The 19,484-nt window shown below is 32.7% G+C and overlaps 1 protein-coding gene across 1 annotated transcript in view; it reads left to right on the top strand.

The window, feature by feature from the left end:
• The first annotated feature begins 1,343 nt into the window (after positions 1 to 1,343).
• LOC140452069 (semaphorin-1A-like) overlaps positions 1,344 to 19,484 on the top strand; it is a 559,254-nt gene continuing 541,113 nt past the window's right edge. Inside the window, exon 1 of the mRNA XM_072546113.1 lies at positions 1,344 to 1,595. The gene's annotated coding sequence lies outside the window, so the exon portion shown is untranslated. The remainder of the gene's footprint in view (positions 1,596 to 19,484) is intronic.

Genomic DNA, 19,484 nt, shown 5'->3' with positions numbered 1-19,484 from the left:
CTCCTTGCCTTGAATCTTCTGACGTGTTTTTAAGGCGATTATCATCGTTATTTCCCCTGGCTGTTCACAGGCTGATAGTACATTTTCTAAGCCAACAGATCGCAAAAGAATCGCAAAATGACCAAAAAATTGGCATTCATCGTTTTTCGCCCTGACCCTTCATATATATATATATATATATATATATATATATATATATATATATATATATATATATATATATATATGTATATCAATATCGGTTTAAAACGTGTGGCATGTCTTCTGATCTCCGATCTAACTTCGTTGAGGTATTCCTCGTTTTCTTCTTCCACGTGGTTTCTATTCTATGATTTGTTTGGAAAGTATTGTACCTTGTCTCTTGTATGTCTTGGGAAGACTTACTGATTCTTTGTCATTCTTTCCATACTTGACTTGCTTGCTTTACCATTAATCCATTTCTGTTGCTTTTAGAATATTTAGATTTTTTTAAGGGTACTACTTTTGACCTATATGAGCTATATAGTGATATAGCATATAGCTATAGCTATAGTTGGAATTGAGGAGTTTTCAAACAGTTAACAGCTTTAAAATCAGTTCTTACCAATAAATCACCCTCTTCAATAATTTGTGGGACTATTTTGCAATGCTAATTTTTCAATAAAAAAATAAAAGTTCAATAACTAATGGGACAATGCAGCAGAACCATCATCTGTTATAAGTGATTATAGTTATAGTGATTCAGATTCATAAATCAAAATATCAACATTTTAAATAATTTTTATACTGTCATATTTTACTTAGGTAATAAAAAATCGTTCGTTAATTTTTTTCACTAATTTTCTATGAGGTTATTTAAGTACTTTCTATAAGACCAAAATTTAAAGTACAATTAAGTCTACAATGCGATAATAAAAGTACAAGCAAAATACATTAATTTTTCTTTTCAGTTTCAGGTAAAATACACTTGCGAGGTTAACAAAAACTATTTATTATAGTTCTTCCTTTATTAAATTTAATATTTTTTTAATAAAGATTGCTTTTAAAACTTGTGTGATAATATACAGAGCGGTGATTTTATTAAAAATATTATGCGGATATTGAAATTATGAATAAGATGATGAGTCAAATTTAAAACTGCAATAACTCAAAAGCTACTTTTTTGACTTGGCGCGTTTTGCTTGTAACCCGACCATATATAAAATTCCCTTTAAAATCACGGGCACTAACATCCAGTTCCTATAATATTCTCTAATCTTGTACAAAGGTGGCTGTTTGAAAGTGCCGTATGTGGCCGAGCGACGGCGAATGATTTACGAAAGGCCAACTAACAGTAGTAAACTTCACTGATATATCGAGTTCGTGTGTACCGTGTATAAAAACACGCTTTGGCCCATAAACTCAATTTTAAAACCCCTAAAAAGTTCCAAACTACTTATTTATCAATAGAACTAAACCTTTTTATTAGTCACAATTACATAAATGTGCATTAGTGATGTTATGACACAGTTTGAGTGAACTTTCAAGAAGTTTGTTATTGTTTTTAAACAGTGAGTGGTTTGTTTTTAAATAATGACAGTCAGCCAGTTGATATTCTGTCGCTACATTACTTCTTGGTAAGATTAAATAACGTTTTTTAATAGAAATAACTATGAATTATAAAGAGGAAATCTTTACGACATTCTCAGACTTTTAACATTGAGCTTGCCGATTATTTTGATTGTTAAATTATTGTTTAGGCCCACACACAATCCAATTATGCAATTCCATCTTGTTGAAATACCATAATATACCATGTATGAGCTATTTAAGGAATAATAAAATTTCTACCTACTTATTGACTACGTGAGTATGTAAGTATTTATTCACAGTGTCCCTTGACATAAACTATTTACTTTCTCTAGTCATAGTCAGCCGGCAACGTTAATAATGATTGGCTTCGATATAGCCTTAATGTAGATTTTGCGTTTGAATTCTTACCTAGCATTTAATTAATTGCAGCATTGCTCAAGCCTTACTATCTATCTATAAATAAAACAATAGTTAATAAAGTCATAAACTATATATTAAAACGGAAAGAGTATTTTTATACCTAGTTATTTATTGTCGGACATTTATGGCAGAAAATAATAAATAGGTCAGTTTTCAATTAGAACAATTGTACAATAAAAAATGTGGTATCTATTTTTATCCACCACGTGCCACAGTTATAATATATAGCATCTTTAAAACTATTATTATTCCACAAAGGATAAGTCCTTAAAATAATGATAATTAAGACCCCTCTTACTACTTAGGCGTTCTCCTCTTAAGTGTCATGTCCGTTACAGAGAGTTTTTTTAGCTGCCATGTCTTTGAAGTTTTTCTACCAAGATGTTCGTCTTCTTCCCACACTCCTTCTGCCTTTTAATATGAGCCGCAAGATGCCGTATTTTTCTCCATGGATTGTATATGTCTGGTAGATTGCAGTTTTCATTTTTATATTGATATTTCAGCTTTTTTTACTCATGTGATCTTTAGAATCCTTTCATACGTTCAAATCTCAAAGTGCCGTGAAATGGGGTGAGATTGATCAATTTTAACTTTATTTGATTTATCTTTTAAACGTTTTTGTGACTGCTCGATATTTAAACCTTCCTCGATCCTGCTGATTTAAGGCCTTCAACTCGATTTCTTCTCCTTCTAAAATTCCTTCTACCTGACAGACACAGCGAAATTCCGTATTTTTCCGATAATATCAACATCACTGTTGCTGTCATCTAATTCCAGGTTTTCATTTGAATCATCGTCACTGGACTCCTATGATGGTTTAGGTGCTGTAACACTTTGACCAGGTTCAGCTGCTAACAGTTTTCTTTTACGTCTAGGTTTTTCAGAGCCGAAATTGTACCTCAAATCTTTCAAAAAGTTAGTAAGAGAGCATCTAAGCTCGGCTTGATCAATAGCGTCTTGTGGTAGCTTTTCCAAAACTGGATTGGAGTTGAATGGTACAATGCCACATGCTTCAAAACCAGAAAGTAAATTTCTTTTTACAGCACTTTTCTCTCCGTCTGTATTTTTAGGTGGTACTTTATTCCTGATTTCAACTGTTTGCTTTAACAGCTTAGCAAATTCATTTTTCGGAATGCCAGAGGTTTTGGAATTTTGCATTTTCCATGATGTTAAAGTTTTCCTCCAGCTTTCTTTTAAGGGCCTGAAGAATGCGACATCCAATGGCAGGCAAATATTAGTAGAGTTGGCTGGTAAGCATGCAAATATTATATTCTTTTCTTCACATTGTGTCAGAACATCTGAATTAAAATGAGATGCTAGGTTGTCCTCTATTAACAACTTTTTCCATCGAGTCGCCTAGCATGTGGTAAGAAGCAAGTGACAAACCAATCATTGAATGTTGACATATCAATCCAACCATGGGAGGTTCGATTATATCGTGTCCCCAGTGAGCAACATGGCTGTTCGCAGCATGGGCTGCCCTTGGGACCATTTTCTGTCCAAATATCCCATAAATTTTTCGCCTTGTATATGTCGTAAGTTGGCAAAAGTATACCTGAGGCGGATCCACAAATCATTATCGATGTAGCAGATTTTGAATGGTTGCCTACTTTTTCGGGATATTTAGTACCTCTTCGGTAGATGCACAATTTTTTTCCGGGATCATCTGAGACGTTGGACTCGTCGTAATTAAAAATATTTTTCCAGGAAAATTCCAGGAATATTCTCCTTAAATATAGATACACTTCTACCAGTTTTGTCCAAAAAACTTTTGACGAACATTCTTAAATCCATTGCACTTAGAGGATATCCCCCATCTGCACAGGTTAAAATGCTATTTATAATGGCTACTTCTTCTTCATATGTGAATACAGATTGTCTACCTGTTTTCTTAATCTTCCTTTCATGGTACATGTTATTTAAAGTTCCGTAGAACAATTTGTATTTTTTTGCCGCTTTTCTTAGCGATAATCCATTTTCCAATGCATCGTGCAACGTCTGATTAACTGTTCTTCATTAAAATTGCCATACGTTCTACTGCCTAATTGTCTTTTGTACGTTCTTCCCATTTTGATTGATATTCTTAAATCTGTAACAAAAATTATAAATTAATTTCTGGAACGTACGTAACATAGGGTTAGATTGATCACTTGATCAATGTCACCCCATTCAATATTATCCGCCATCTTAAAACAGCTGGAGTTAGTTAAAATGCTAGATACTTAAAATTATTATTACAGAACCATACAAAATAATTTTATAATACTAGAAATAGCGAACTTACCTCTGAAAACAATTTTACATTGTTGTCGGTTGTATCTACATATATGTGATACAACGACAAATGATCAATGTCACCCCGGGAGATCAATCTCACTCCATTTTACGGTGATCTGTTTTGTCGTCACATCACGATTTAGAATCAACGATTCAATTTTGTATTACTCATATAGGACACTGTATTTCTTCTGAACTTTATTCAACACCAACTTGTTTACAATATATTGAGGATGGAGAGGCTGCGAGTTTTACCCAAGATTTTCATTAATTCTTGCCATAGTTCAAAATTTCGTCTTTGATCAGCATCTAACTCTAAAGGAACTCCATGTCTTGATTCGACGTTTGTTATGGATGCTTCTGCTACTGTAGTCGCTTCTTGGTTAGGAACTGAAGCAATTTCAGGCCATTTTATAAAATAATCCATTGCGACCATTAAGTACTTGTTTCCTCTCCCTGTCATCGGAAGTGGACCGAGAATATCCTCTGCAAGTCGTTCCAAAGGTTCTCCGGAAAGATATTGTGTCATTTTACCACGACTTCTTGTTCTATGTCCTTTTCTACCATTACGTAAATTACATTTCTTACACCAATCTTCTACATCTTGGCGACAATTCATCCACTAAAATCTGTCTCGAGCTCTGGCCAGTTTTCAATTGACACGTTTACGTTTACTTACGTTTACTTACGTTACGTTTACTTACGTTTTTCAAGTGCTTATCAAAGTTTTTAGACATAACAATTATATCATCAAAATACTAGGCAGGTTTTCCTGGCAAGTCCTCTTAAAACCATCTTCATTAGACGTTCAAACGTAGCTGGGGCATTACAAAGACCAAATGGTAGAACCTGAAACCTGCAGACACCACAGCATGTTGGAAAAGCTGTTTTGTCTCGATCATCAGGATGTACTTCTTCTTGCCAGTAGCCGCTTTTTTAAATCTAGTGTCGAAAATCATTTTGCACATAAAGTGTTTAGCGTATCATCTATTCATGGCAATGGATAACTGTCTTTTTGTGTAACCTAAAGCGAGCAGATCAGTCTTTATTAGATACTAAGGCTACATGTCTGAAGCTTCTTCGATGGTATCGGCATTTGTCATGTCTTGTATTATGTTTTCAACTTCAGCAAATGATAATCTCTTGCATCTCCAGTATAAATTCTATGTTGAACTAAACTAGTACGTCCTGTAGATTTCTTAGATTCAAAAATGTCGTAGTTTTCATTAACAAATTCATTAATATTGTCTAAATCTTCAGTTCTTAAGTAATCAACATTTTTGATTAGTTGTTTCAAGAGGCTAGTGTCAACTTGGTAACTTGAAGCTGTATTTTTTAAATATTTTTCGCACTTAATTATTTTTTCTATTGGCCTAAAGAATGCTGTTTGTTGTTCTTTCTTCAATTTAAAAGGCTTTATAGACAAGTTAATAACCCTTACTGGAATCATCTCGAGGCATTTTGCTATGAAAATTCCGTCACCAACGGGTTTCTCGCTTTCCACAACGCCGAAATGTAGATCTTTAGGTTTTTGACTCAGTCTCACCAGGACGATACTTTTGAGAAATTCGTATTTTGAGGAAAGAATTTTGAAGAATTTTGTTTAATTGAATTACCAACTATAAGAACCCATTCTAAAATGACATTTATGTTTAAGTTTTTTTTTTGGTAGAATTGATTTTTCAACTATTCCCTTAGGATGTTTTGGAGGGGAAACTATAAGATATTATTCCTTTTCTAGCTATATCAGTTTGGTCTGGACTATTTGATTTCTGCCTTTTATTCGGTGTACTGGTGTTTGTATGAGGATTAAATATAAATTTAACAAAGTTATTTTACTGGGTAGAAGTAGAATTTTGTGAATTTTGTGAAAAATCTTTATCATTGTTTGCTACATTGGTCCTAAGAATACTAGAATATGAATTCTTGGGTACTCTTTTAGTTGCACATTAAAAATTAATGTTTGTTAAACCATCGTCTCTTTTATTAACTTTTGTCGTGTGAATTCTGGGCATGCTATCCTCCTTAAATTCGTGGTCAAGTGATTCCCCTTACAGCTGAAACATACTTGTGTAAACTCAACTTTCGTACAATCCTTTGAATTATGAGCTTCTTGGCATCTGTATTTATATCAAATGATATAATTGTATTTATATGAAATTATTTTAAAATGAGAAGTGTCATAAAAATTTAAACAGATAATTCAATATTGTTATTAATTGCTTAGAATAAATTTATGATAACTAGAAACGAATTAATCGAGAGTGGTGAATCGATGTAAAGAACCGTTATTTCGTGACGCTACCCGTGACGCCTTCTCGTGGCGCAAGTTTCCTGACGCTTGCCTCAGCATTTACTATAGAGTAATTTACATGTTATTGCGTCGGAGTAATTTTTATTGTTTTTTCGCTTAAAATCACAGTACTTTTGCCAATCTGTTTTACAATATTTCACATAAACTTGTTAATCGTTAAGTAAATGATTTAATTTTATAAAATAAGCCTTTTTCTTTAATTTTGTGCTTTCAGAATTCATTTAGACCTAATAATTTACGCACAATATCGTTGTAGATAAAAGCTTTCTGGGATAAACAATTTCAATTTTGCAATAATAGGCCAGGATATGAAGCATTTTGGCTCTCAATGTTTTCGTGCAGTATGGATTTAATTAAAATTTTCACAGAAGGTAGGGAATAGCCCAAGGATCATTTTATATATCATGCCGCTGTACGCTAAAACCTTGGGGGTGGTTGCAACCCCATCTTGGGAGTGGGAATTTTTCATTACATTTTAATCATGGTAATCGATGGAAAAAGTAATTATAAGAAGAAAATGTTCTTTACGTTTTCTTCGTAAAACTAATATTTTTCGAGTTATTCGTGGTTGAAAGTTTTTCGACGAAAAAATTGTCTTTTAGAGGGATTTTTGAGAATAACTCGAAAAATATGCATTTAATCAAAAACACTGTAGATATCAAAATTGTATCTTTTAGAAATACAAACAAAATCCTTTTTTTATAAATTTTCTACGACCAATAAAAAGAGAGATACGGCATGTTAAAGGTTAGCTTTTTTCGTCAAATACATAATTTGTAATATTCAAAGCCAAATAACGAGAAAAATTTTCACTTTCCGAGGAAAGCTTACACAATATTTTCCAAGTATACAATTGGACCTTTAAAAAAAAGTTTCTAGCATAAAAATTGAGCGACTTATTCGAAAATATATGAAATTCATCTTTTGCAAGTTCGTATTTTTCACCCTTTTCTTCAAAATATCTCCGAAAATATTGGTGATACGAAAAAATGATATAGTACTAAATTGTAGTTTTTTAATAACTAAAATTTCCCTGTGCATAGATTTTCTTTACAGTGAATATTTAGCGAGGTATAGCTGTTTAAACCTCCATTTACGAGCAAACACCCCTTTAATTGAGCCCTTTGAACTCACCCAACTTAAAAAATAAGAGATCTTACGGAATTTAATTTACATAGTCTTATAGCTCTTCAAAAAATTTTGTCTTCAAATCATTTTTGAAAAAACTTTTTATCACCAAAAATTAAGGAGCTATGTTTATAAAACGTAATAGTAATAGAGCATTTTCAATGTATATAATACCACAGAACCGATTTTTCGGCAGTAATACGTTATAATATGTTCCGCTTTCTCCATTCAAATTGAAAGACAGAAGGGAAGAAACATCTGCTCATGTGTCTGCGTGTGTGAGTGTATATTTCGTTGATTCCTCGTCAGTGTGTTCTACAGTTCGAAAAAAATAACAGGTTATTTGTAACGATATGGCATCCTTCAACCTGTAAACAGGCGTTGGGTGCCAATGTGTAACGATAAGACTACCAATGAGAATTGAAATACTATTATAAAATAATACTTCAATCACCTATGGGAGCTTATTGTCTATGCTTCGCCTAGCCCAGTCTCTGAATTGTGAATCCGTCTTGTCTTAAACTATGAATTAAACAATGAAAATTCAGTTGGTTACAAATAAATCAATGAATTGACTAATTATATTTATTTAGCATAAAACAAAATAATGATATTTAGTTTGCACAAGCAAACCCTGCCTGCACAAGCAAACCCTGGTTGCTTGCTTCTGTATAGGATGTTGTTGCCTCCAGATTATGTGGGTAGGTCTTAGTTGTTTGCCATTTGAGTGGTCTTAAAGACTTGAGACTTGGAACGACTTTACATCCCGTGCGCATGAACAAGCCGCCTGCACCCGATGAACTTTTGAAAATAATTTTTTGCCAATGCAAAAAAGAGTGCGGCGTTTCATGTGGATCAGAAAATTAGAGTTTGTGCTACATTGGAAAGTGGGATTGCAGAAAACTGCAATACCACTTGTTCTGAGTGCTCGGGGGAAAATTGCAACAATAGTCCACTACTTATAGAATAAGACGAAGATGACATCGGTCTCGATGAAGATGACTAAAAAAATTGTTTGTATTTGTATTTGTGTTTGTAATTTCGTATTTTTGTGTAAATAAATGTTTTTGTACGTAATTTCTACTTTTTTTCTGTATAGATATATTAAATTACTTATAAAAATTGCAATGTTATTAAGGGTGGTGTTTAAGGGTTGAAATATTATGATATTATACTCTAAAGCATAAAACAATCATTATTTAACCAATCAAAACCAAATTTTACCCATATTAGGGTTTACAATGTTTTACTTATATAAATTTTGACAATATGGGGTAGTTTCCACCCCTAAAAATAATCAACGCCCTTAAGCATGATGTATAATATGAAGTACAGGGTGAGATTATCCTAATCCCAAATTTTTATGCAAATCGATGCAAGCCGAAATCATTCTTTTAGAATAAATTTTTTTAAATAAATTTTTTATATATAGCTTCAACAAGGGTGGTTTTAAGGGTTGAAATATTATGATATTATATCCTAAAGCATAAAACAATCATTATTTAACTAATAAAACCCAAATGTTGACCATATTAAAGTTTAAAATGCTAATTTATAATTTTTTACAATTAGGGGTAGTTTTCATCCTTAAAAAACCAAAAGCGTACAACTGCTCGGTATAGAAAATGAACTAGGGGGTGAAATGAGCCTAATCCCAAATTTTTGTACAAATCGATACTGGACGAAAGAATTGCGAGGTTTTGCCATTTTTTCAGTTTCATTTCCTGGCCTATAACTGCCTATTACTGCCAAGTCAAACTTTTTGAAATTTTTGTAGCTGAATATACGTGATATTCTCCATATTCCAAATATGTACTTAAAAGTTATTACTAGTTTTAAAAAAATCGACTGTTACAGCTATTTTTCCAATACTTTAGCTACAAATTTTCTATGCTTTTTCAATACAATAATTGTATCAGTTTTTCATATAATTTACCGGTCTTCACTTTTGGTATTTAAAATCAAATAGCGATCTTACATTGTTTATATAATAATACTTTATTTCCTTTTTGACAAATACAATTTGTATAGGATCAGTCACAGTTTAGAAAAAAAATTAGTAAATATAAATGTAAATCTAAAATTACGCTAAACCTAGATTGCAAGACAAACACAAATAGAAAATGTAAAATTACTAGCATATACTTAAAATAATGTCAACTACTAAAATATTCATCAACAGAATAAAACGTATTCTGCAATAAAAATCTTTTAAAGTTAATTTAAATATTTTCATATTCTTACATTTTTTATTGGCTCGGGTAACTTATTATAATATATTCTTTGACCTATTATTGCAGGTGAGTAAAAATGAATATTTCCTTTAGAAAAAGGCACATGTAATTTTTGATTCTGCCTTGTATTTATATTGTGAATTTGACTATTAGTTTTAAATTTCTCAAGATTTGAATGAATAAACACACAAACTTCAAAAATATATAAGCACGACACAGTTAAAAGTTTATATATTTATATCTAGTAAAATAACTCTTACAGCTAGTTATTCGAGAAATACCAGCAATACAACGGATTATTCTCTTTTGAGATAGAAAGACTTCACTGAATTTACAAGACGTACCCCAAAATATTATGCCATACCGCAAACGAGACTCCACCCGAGCATAATACAGTATAATTAGCTGTTTTTCACTTAGTATATCTTTGAGGTTTCGAAGTAGGTAGCATGCTGAGTTTATTTTGGAAATAATATCATAACATTGCCTTTTCCAATTGAGACATTCATCAACATACAAACCCAAAAACTTTAGGCATTGAACTTTTTAAATTTGTTTAGAATATATTGATAGTTCGATATCTAACAGATGTTTCTGTCTATTGTGGAAATAAATAGCATGCGTTTTATCTGCATTAAGATGTAAGTAATTTGAGGAAAACCAATAACTAAGATCACACAAAAGTTCGTTACATTTATTTTCTTGTGTTATTATGTCTTGTGTATTATGTGATTTATCTGATATAAGTATTGAAGTATCATCTGCATAAAGTGTAAACTGTACAGCATAATTTATTGAGACAATATCATTTAAGTAAATAAGAAATAATATTGGGCCAATTACAGAGATTCCAATATTTTGTTCCAATATATTCCAATATATTGTTTATAAGTAAAAAATGACGTTTAATCTTTTGCATATTTTCTTTTTTACATATTGTTATCACCAAATTTATCAAAAGCAGTAATTGTTAGATACCTGTATCAAAGAGTGTCACGAAATAAGATTTTATTTTGCTAATTTCTCTGGTTTATTCATGCTTGATCTAAAACAGTTGCAAAATGATGAAATATATTGTACCTGTACAATTTCAAGTGTGACCTCATTAGCCATAATCTATAGCCAGAAGTACTATATTGTTTACATTAAGAAATAAATCTACCTGCAGAAAACGAGATTTTTCGTCTAATAAAGTATCTATATAAGAAGCAGAAAAGTAAATAAGTTGATAAAAAGTTGTGAAGCCTTTATTTATTTTTAGATAAAAATGGTGTCTTTACATTGCAATGTTTTGTAGTTTATTGTATAAAACTTATATCTGTAGTTTATTGTCCTAGATGTTTGTTGACATAATATTTACCTACTTTTTATATATTTAATAAGATAAAGATCGAGTTGTTTGTAGGTGTTCCCATTTCCTTCGAAATACTGTTTTTTACTTATTTTAATGATCAATATGTCATATTTGTCAGGATTTGCTTATGTTCATAACTAGACCAGGTAAGTAACGCTTTTCCAAAGACACCTTTTGATACCCAAAGATTTTGCTATAAAATAATTTTGAAAACACATCAGAATCTTGTATATGGATATTTATAATTTACATTAAGTACTTTCTTCTCTGTGGGCCGGTTGTACGGCAGAATATTAAAGAAGAGGGTTGAAAGACAGATACAAGATATTGAAGAACAAAGCGGCTTTCGTACCGGGAGATCCTGCCTTGATAATATATTTATCCTACGACAAATAATTGAAAAGCGTGTCGAAAGAAGTAGAGAGACCCATTTGGTATTTATAGACCTTGAGAAAGCATATGATAGTGTCCCGTTAAAGAAAATGTTTGAGGTCCTCAAAAGGTCCGGATTGGATTCGACGTATATCCGAGCGATATATAAATTGTACGAAAATGCAGTTAGTTGTGTAAAAATTGGAACCAGAACCTCAAATGAATTTAAAGTCACTAAAGGCCTAAAGCAAGGATGCTGTTTGTCACCGACACTCTTTAAAATATACGTCCAAGAAGCATTGAGGAATTGGAGAAATAAATGTAGATTTATGGGCATCGAAGTGGGACAAGAAACTCTGTATACATTGTTGTTTGCAGATGATCAGGTGGTGGTTGCAACCGATGAGGAAGATATAAATTATATGAATCGAAAATTATTTGAGGAATATGCCAAATGGGGGCTTACTGTAAACATAAGCAAAACAGAATATTTAAAAATTGGAGGAAATACCACAGATCTGAGGCTTGAAAACGCAGTCATAAAAGGCTGCAACCAGTATAAATATCTAGGAAGCATCATATCAGCAGATGGCAGAGTTAAGATAGATGTACAAAACCGAATAACCCAAGGGAAAAAATGCATCCGAATACTGAATTCATTACTGTGGTCTAATAAAATAAAGATGCATACCAAACTTTGCGTATACAGAGCAATTGTAGAACCAATTACCACATATGGTGCCGAATGTTGGACGATGACAAAGAATGAACGAGATAAAGTAGACGTTGTGGAAATGGATTATCTTAGAAGGTCATGTCGAGTATCGAGAATGGAAAGAATCAGGAATGAGGAAATACGAAACCGTACAGGAATTAGAGATACTCTTTCAGATAGAATACAAGGAAGGCAATTACAATGGTATGGTCACGTGATGAGAATGGAGGAGGAGCGGTGGCCAAAGAAAGCCTTAATGTATGTTCCGCCAGAAAGAAGGAAAAGGGGAAGACCACCAAATTCCTGGAGAAGAGAAATTACAAAAACAATGCAATCTAGAGGCTTAGAAGAGGGAGATTGGAGAGATAGGAAAAGATGGAGGCTGAAATGCGGGAAGCGGCAATCGCCGTAGGACCCCCGTTATATGATGATGATTAAGTACTTTCTAACTTTATAAATGACCTTTCAAACCTTTGAAAATGGCCGATTTCGCGTTTTTCAAAATTTCGAGCGCTTATTATAACTCGATAACGATCAACTTTGAGAACAGTTACTACTGACCTTTTTTGTTCAGAATCACCCAAAAACCTTTGTCCCGGGCGGAAAAGTTAATTTTTGAAATTTGTATGAAAACATTGTTTAACAAAATCGATCAAGGTGGCCCGTGGTTTCTTACGGATTTAATATTAGCGACAAATTTTTGTTTAATACACATTTGTTGTGTTTAAACATAAGTTTGTGCAAATAAACCGAGCCGAATAATTTTTTTAACTTTTAATCGGCTACAGTCACAGTAGCTCGAAACTCAGCTTTTTGTATAGTTCAGCACTCTCACGTACTAGCATACTGAAATATCCATGTTACGATGGTATACTATTTCCTATACTATACATTTCCTCTTTTTCCAAATTTTCATTGATGGTTGATGAATCCACTGATATTTCTTCAGATAAACATTTAGCCTTAGTAGTTCGATACAATAACAATTTCAAGATAAAAGATGAATTTTTAGGGCTCATGTTAGTTGAGACAGCCACTGCGCAAAATTTGTATAATATAATAGCCTTTTTTAAAGAAAATAATATTCTCTATAAAAATTCTTTGGTAGTATTTGCTACCGATGGAGCAAATGCGATGATGGGGGCGCATAATTCGCTGAAAACTCTTTTAGTTATTGACGTCCCTGATCTATACGTCATGAAATGCATTTGCCACTCTTTAGCGCTGTGTGCTTCTTATGCGTGTGAAAAACTACCGAATAGAGAAGCTAGTTAGAAGTATTTATTCATATATGCATCATAGTTTTAAGAGCCAATCAGAATTAAAAAAATTTCAATCTTTTCTTAATATTAAAGCCCATAAGCTGTTGCAAGCTGCACAGACTAGACGGTTGTCGTCGTTTGCTGCTGTTTCTAGAATTCTTGAACAGTAAGATGTGTGGAAAGATTATTTTATGAAATTAACTTGAACAAAACAAAACAGCGAAATAAATTAGGCTCAAACACAATAAGTGGAATTTTGCATACCAAAAGACTAATTTCCCTAAATGATAACAACTGTTATAATAATAATATGTATAACAAGCATAATAATAATATGTATATATTTTTCCGATTCAAGAACTTCTTAATTTTTCTTATGTAATCAACTTATTGTTTACTATTTTTTTAGTTTGTATAATTAAAACATTGTATTAGGCTTTATTCTAATTTTTGTATTTTGCATAATTAAAACATTGTATGAAGTTTTATTATAATTGTTGTATTATCTGGTGATTTTTTGCAAAATCTGGCAACTTTTGAAGCAAGTGTCTGGTAATTTTTAGTTTTTTGGTCTGGCAACACTGGCCTTTTGTATAGTTCGGCACTCTCACGTACTAACATACTGAAATATCCATGTTATGATGGTATGCTACCGCACAGCTTGTTTACGCGGTACCTGGCCAATCTGTAGCATTTCCTCAGTAAAATAAAATAAACTATGCCGCCAAGATGGGCTCTGTAGCCTTTTTCATTACCGAGATATAACTATGGTTATGCTAGCTCTACCGTAAAGTTAGCATAACCAATCCATTGTTTCTTGAAACGGTTGCAGCAATAAGTTGTTTCTTGACGTAAAACTTCAGCAATCAATTACTTGCGGTTCGCTTTTTGGCCGATATCTCGGTTTTTCCGGGGTGTGTTTCGGGCTAGGGGATGATGGGGCAGCTTTTTTGGATTATCTAATATACCAATCAACAGCAATAAAATATGCCTCCAAGATGGGCCCTGTAGTCCTTTTCCTTGTCGAGATATAGCTATGGCTAGGCTAGCTTTACCGTAAATTTAGCATACGCTGTTTCTCGGAAACGGCTACAGCAATAATTTTTTCTTTTCATAATAAATTAGTAATAAATTATAGTGTTGGTCTGAATTCGGCCTTATAAAATTGATATGCTAACTTTACAGACATAGAAAAAGTTTTATATTATATTTATAAATTATATCAAATAAAATCGTAAACAGGTAAAATAGGTTTACAAAAGTATTGTGATTTTAAGTTTAAAAACATTTAACATAAATTAGACGCATTAAATTTTTTATTTGAAATTTTGGCATTTTTACACGAATTTAAAAAAAATTCAATGTTCTACTACCATTAAAACCCGAGATTTTCAAAAATTTGCCGAGATTTTATTATAAGCATTGAGTAATTTAAAAAACGCCATTTAAAAGATTAAAAGTTCAAGTTTTGACAATAAAAAATTCAAAACGATTTCTTTAAAAATGTGCAGTCCATGATGCACCAAAGATGATCGGTTTAAAAGAGTAAGCACGATTTTACTATTTCAAAAACTGAATTCAGAACTTCAAATTTATAAAAGTCGCAATATCACCGGTTCTAATCAAAGAAAATTGATGTTTTTCTAAAATTTGGAATATCTCATTGCATAGATTACAAAAATGGAATCAGTTAATTTATGAATTGTTTATTTATCCGAGTAACTTGTTTAAATAATTTAAAATAAATATTTGTCGTAAAAATGTTTTACTTGTTTCTTATTATTATTAGTAGAAAAGGCTATGAAAAAAATTTTTTGTTAATAAATCTGTACCTGTTAATTTCTCTAGAATTATGCTTATTATTTTTACAATTGTTTTTCTTAAATCAAAAACATTACAAATATATTTAAAGTAAAAGGTCACTTGTATCAGTTAACAACGGTAAAACAGTAGGCTTTGAAAAAATGACAGTTTTCCTATTATTGCTTTGCTCGTAATCGGTCTGTGTGGTTTATATAAAGTTTAAAAATGAATTTTTCTGTAGAATGCTTTAGAGATATAGTCAGAAAGTTCGATAAATTGTCTACTTGCATTCAGAATATATCAGCGATATTCTGGATGACGGTTGCCAAACGTAACAGAATTTGAAAAATTAATAAATCGTTTTGTTAGCACTGGGTCAGTTGCATATGAAAAAAATTAGAGAACTAAAACTGTTATAAGTGAAATACAGGAATATGCTGTACTGTTAGCTATTACATTAGCCAAATTTTCTGCCGCAAAAATCCTCCGTAAGCATAAAATACATCCCTACTGCATACAAGTATATCAAGAATTGACAGTCGATGATTATAATCGCAGGTTAGTCTTTTGTTAATGGTCTCAGCAGCAAGAGCATAACCACCGATTTTTTTTTCGATTATGGGCTTTCTGAAGATGAGAAATGCAGCAGGAAATCGGCTTAATTTTCATTAATATACATCAAGTAATTCCTAATTTATTAACAATAGTCAAACTAGGTGGTCTATAATTGTTGGGGGTGGTATTGTTGGGAACTATGTGAATGCCTCACATTTTTTTGATGGCCATGTAAATTGTACTATTTATCTGGATTTTCTACACAATCATTTGTCATTACTACTGCAAAATGTTCCACTTATTATTCGAAAAAGAATATGGTCCCCTGTCTGAAGAGAAAGTACAAAGCTCTACATACATAGTTCTATCTCCAGATATTCTATTTCCAGATGCACTCCCCTGGAAATAATCTTGGCGGTGCCCATGTTCTTCTTCTCGTAGCACTACAACCCAGGGTGTGTTTTGGCTGACTGCACAACTTGCTTCCATCTTGAACGGTCGTCCATAATAGTTAGGTCAGTGGGCAGCCCCATTGTTCTTAGATCTGACCATATATTGTCTCTCCATCGTATTCGTGGACATCCTAAGGGACTTCTTCCTGTGGAGGGTTCCTCCCATATTAACTTGGCAAGGCGGTTATTAGGGAGTCTATGGATATGGCCGGCCCATCTTAGACGTTGGGATTTAATCTCTTGGACTATATCACTCGCTCTACTTAACCTCAGCATTTGTTCTCATTCGGTATTGGTTGCTATTAATGTCGTGATAAGGCCCAAAGATTCTTCTGAGGATTTTTCTCTCAAAACATCTAAGTTTTCTTTCAGTTTCTTTGGTCAGGGTCCACGTCTCACACCCATACATGAGCACCAGTCTAATCACCGTTTTATATATTCTAATCTTTGATGTTCGTGTTAGGCTTTTAGATTTAATAGTATTGTGGAGGCTGTACATACATCTGTTTGCTGCCAGAATTCTTCCTTTAATCTCTTCCGCGATATCGTTATCTGCAGTGATTGTTGCTCCGAGATATTTAAAACTCTCCACTCTTTCAAAGTTATATAGGCCTATTGTAACATTTTGCCCTATTCTATTTCGTCCCTTTTGTCTGTTGATGCACATGTATTTGATGTTTTGATGCCCATGTATATTTATATAATTTAAATACATACCAGGGATATATTTATAAAACAGGAGATGGTTAGTTTGTAGTCTTAATTTATTGGCTAGCTCCAGAACTCTCCTATTTATAAAAACGAAAACTGGTACAATTATTTATCCTCCAGAGATGAATCGATTCCATCAACTGCAAATTTCTAGTAGCGGTCATAGGCGTAAATTGTCCTAAAATTATCTGAGGAATCTTCGTTCTTCGTTTGTCGGGAGAGTTTCTGGACACTCTGTATACTAGTTCATAGTTGTCTTGCCTCGATATAAGGATCATCGTGTAAGGAATTAAGTTGGTGGGAGTAGCTCTCTAATATTTTTAAATATATTGGGTCAAATACTTGTACCATATCGATGAAAGTTAGTGAAATATGTTAAATATTAAAAAAAAAATACCGAAGCTAGATAAAACTACGTGGTAATGGTATTCGTGTAGACACAAAGGTAATATTAAGGTAGAAAAATGAAGTACTGTTTATTTTTAGACTTTTTTAAAGCTTTCGACACCCTGGAATCACTTAGTGCTATAATTATCCAATCGTTGCTATTCTTTTAAGCAATTACATTCACTGAACTATCTTAAATTTACCATATCCGTTGTATGCAGGTTATTACACTTAGACAGTGTACCCCTTGATATAATTTAAGGATGACCTGAATAAAAAATTAATATAAGAACGTGTGTACAAAATTGAAAAGCCCTTCTTTTACAGAGGAAATACTTTAAGTTGAAAATAATCTTTGTGTTAACTGGTAAACCGCTACATTAAGTAATATATGGAAGTCAACTTGATATTATTATTATATATATATATATATATATATATATATATATATATATATATATTTAAGCGACCTAAATGCAGCTAGCAATGAAGTTGACTAAAAATGAACTTGACAAAAACAAAAACCATGTACAACGAGCTAGTGGATGTCCAAGATGTAATAATAAACACCACTGCACTTGAGACAGTAGACGAATATGTATACTTTGGACAATTAATACATAAATCTGGCTCCTTACTTCCAGAAATCAGCAGAAAAATGAAACTAGCTTGGACATCTTTTGGTGGAAATGCAGTTATATTCAAATTGAAGATGCCAATCCACCTGAAGAAAAAAGCATTCGATCAGTGTATACTACCAATCATGACATACGGCTGCGAAACTTGGACGCTAAAGAAAGAGATAATATCGAAACTCAAAGTCACTCAAAGCTCAATGGAGCGATGCATGCTAGGTATAACAAAGAGAGATCGAAAAAGAATAGAATGGATCAGACAGAAAACCAAGGTTATTGATGTAATCCATAGAATTAAATCTTTAAAATGGCAGTGGGCGGGACATTTAGGAAGAAGAACTGACAATAGGTGGTCCACTAGAATTACACTGTGGTATCCAAAAGGCGTCAGGAGACCAAGAAGACGTCCAAATTTAAGATGGGACTATGACATAAGGAAACAAGCCGGTACAACATGGCACAGAAAAGCGAATTTTTGACAATCGTGGGCAGATATGAAAAATGAATATGTAAGGGAGGCTACACCATAATCGGTAGAATATGCTGAGAATGATGATGATAATGATGATGATTATGAATTAAACAGCGACTGTTTAATTATATAAACTGGGGGATGCAGTGAATTTATTTTTGGCTAAAAGTAAAACTCTTTGAGCTTAGTCAAGCTTTCGAAAATTTTATTTCCTTTACCAAGACAATCTAAAAATGACAGTTTACATTTAGATAAAACTAATGTAAATAAAAAACACTTATTACTGCAGAATTATACAGAAATTAAGATTGCCACTAAAAATATTAACGGGCGGTTCATTTATACCGTCGATGGTGACGTAGTGTGGGCGTGGTGGTTAGCGAAAGGCGTTATACGCCTTTCTCAGGTCCAAAAATGCCAAATGGATATCTCTATTTTTTGCTTTTTCTTTTCCAACAGTTGTTCCAGTGTGTATATGTGGTCTATACATGATCCTCCTCGATTTTGCCTTTTATTGCTTGCTCTATCTTTTCTCGCAGTATCTTCCCATATAATATTCCTATTGATGATATTACGCTTATTCCTTTGTAATTTTCGCATCGTTTTCTATCTATTTTCTTAAATATAGATGTCATGTGTCTCCGTCCATTCCTTTGGAAGCTGTTCTCCATTTATGGCTTTTTGAAATATCCATTGTATCATCCGGTGTAATTTTTTTGATCCTTATTTTATAAGCTCAGGTGAGATGCCTCCAAGTCCCGGTGCTTTCTTATTTTTGATTGCTTTTATGGCCGTTCTCATTTCCCTATCCGTTATTTCTTGTTGTGGGGATCTGCTTCGTC

Source organism: Diabrotica undecimpunctata, chromosome 10 (genome assembly GCF_040954645.1).
Source record: "Diabrotica undecimpunctata isolate CICGRU chromosome 10, icDiaUnde3, whole genome shotgun sequence".
Taxonomy (NCBI): domain Eukaryota; kingdom Metazoa; phylum Arthropoda; class Insecta; order Coleoptera; family Chrysomelidae; genus Diabrotica; species Diabrotica undecimpunctata.
Note: the sequence above shows the minus strand (reverse complement) of the source record. Positions and strands in the feature narration are given on the sequence as shown.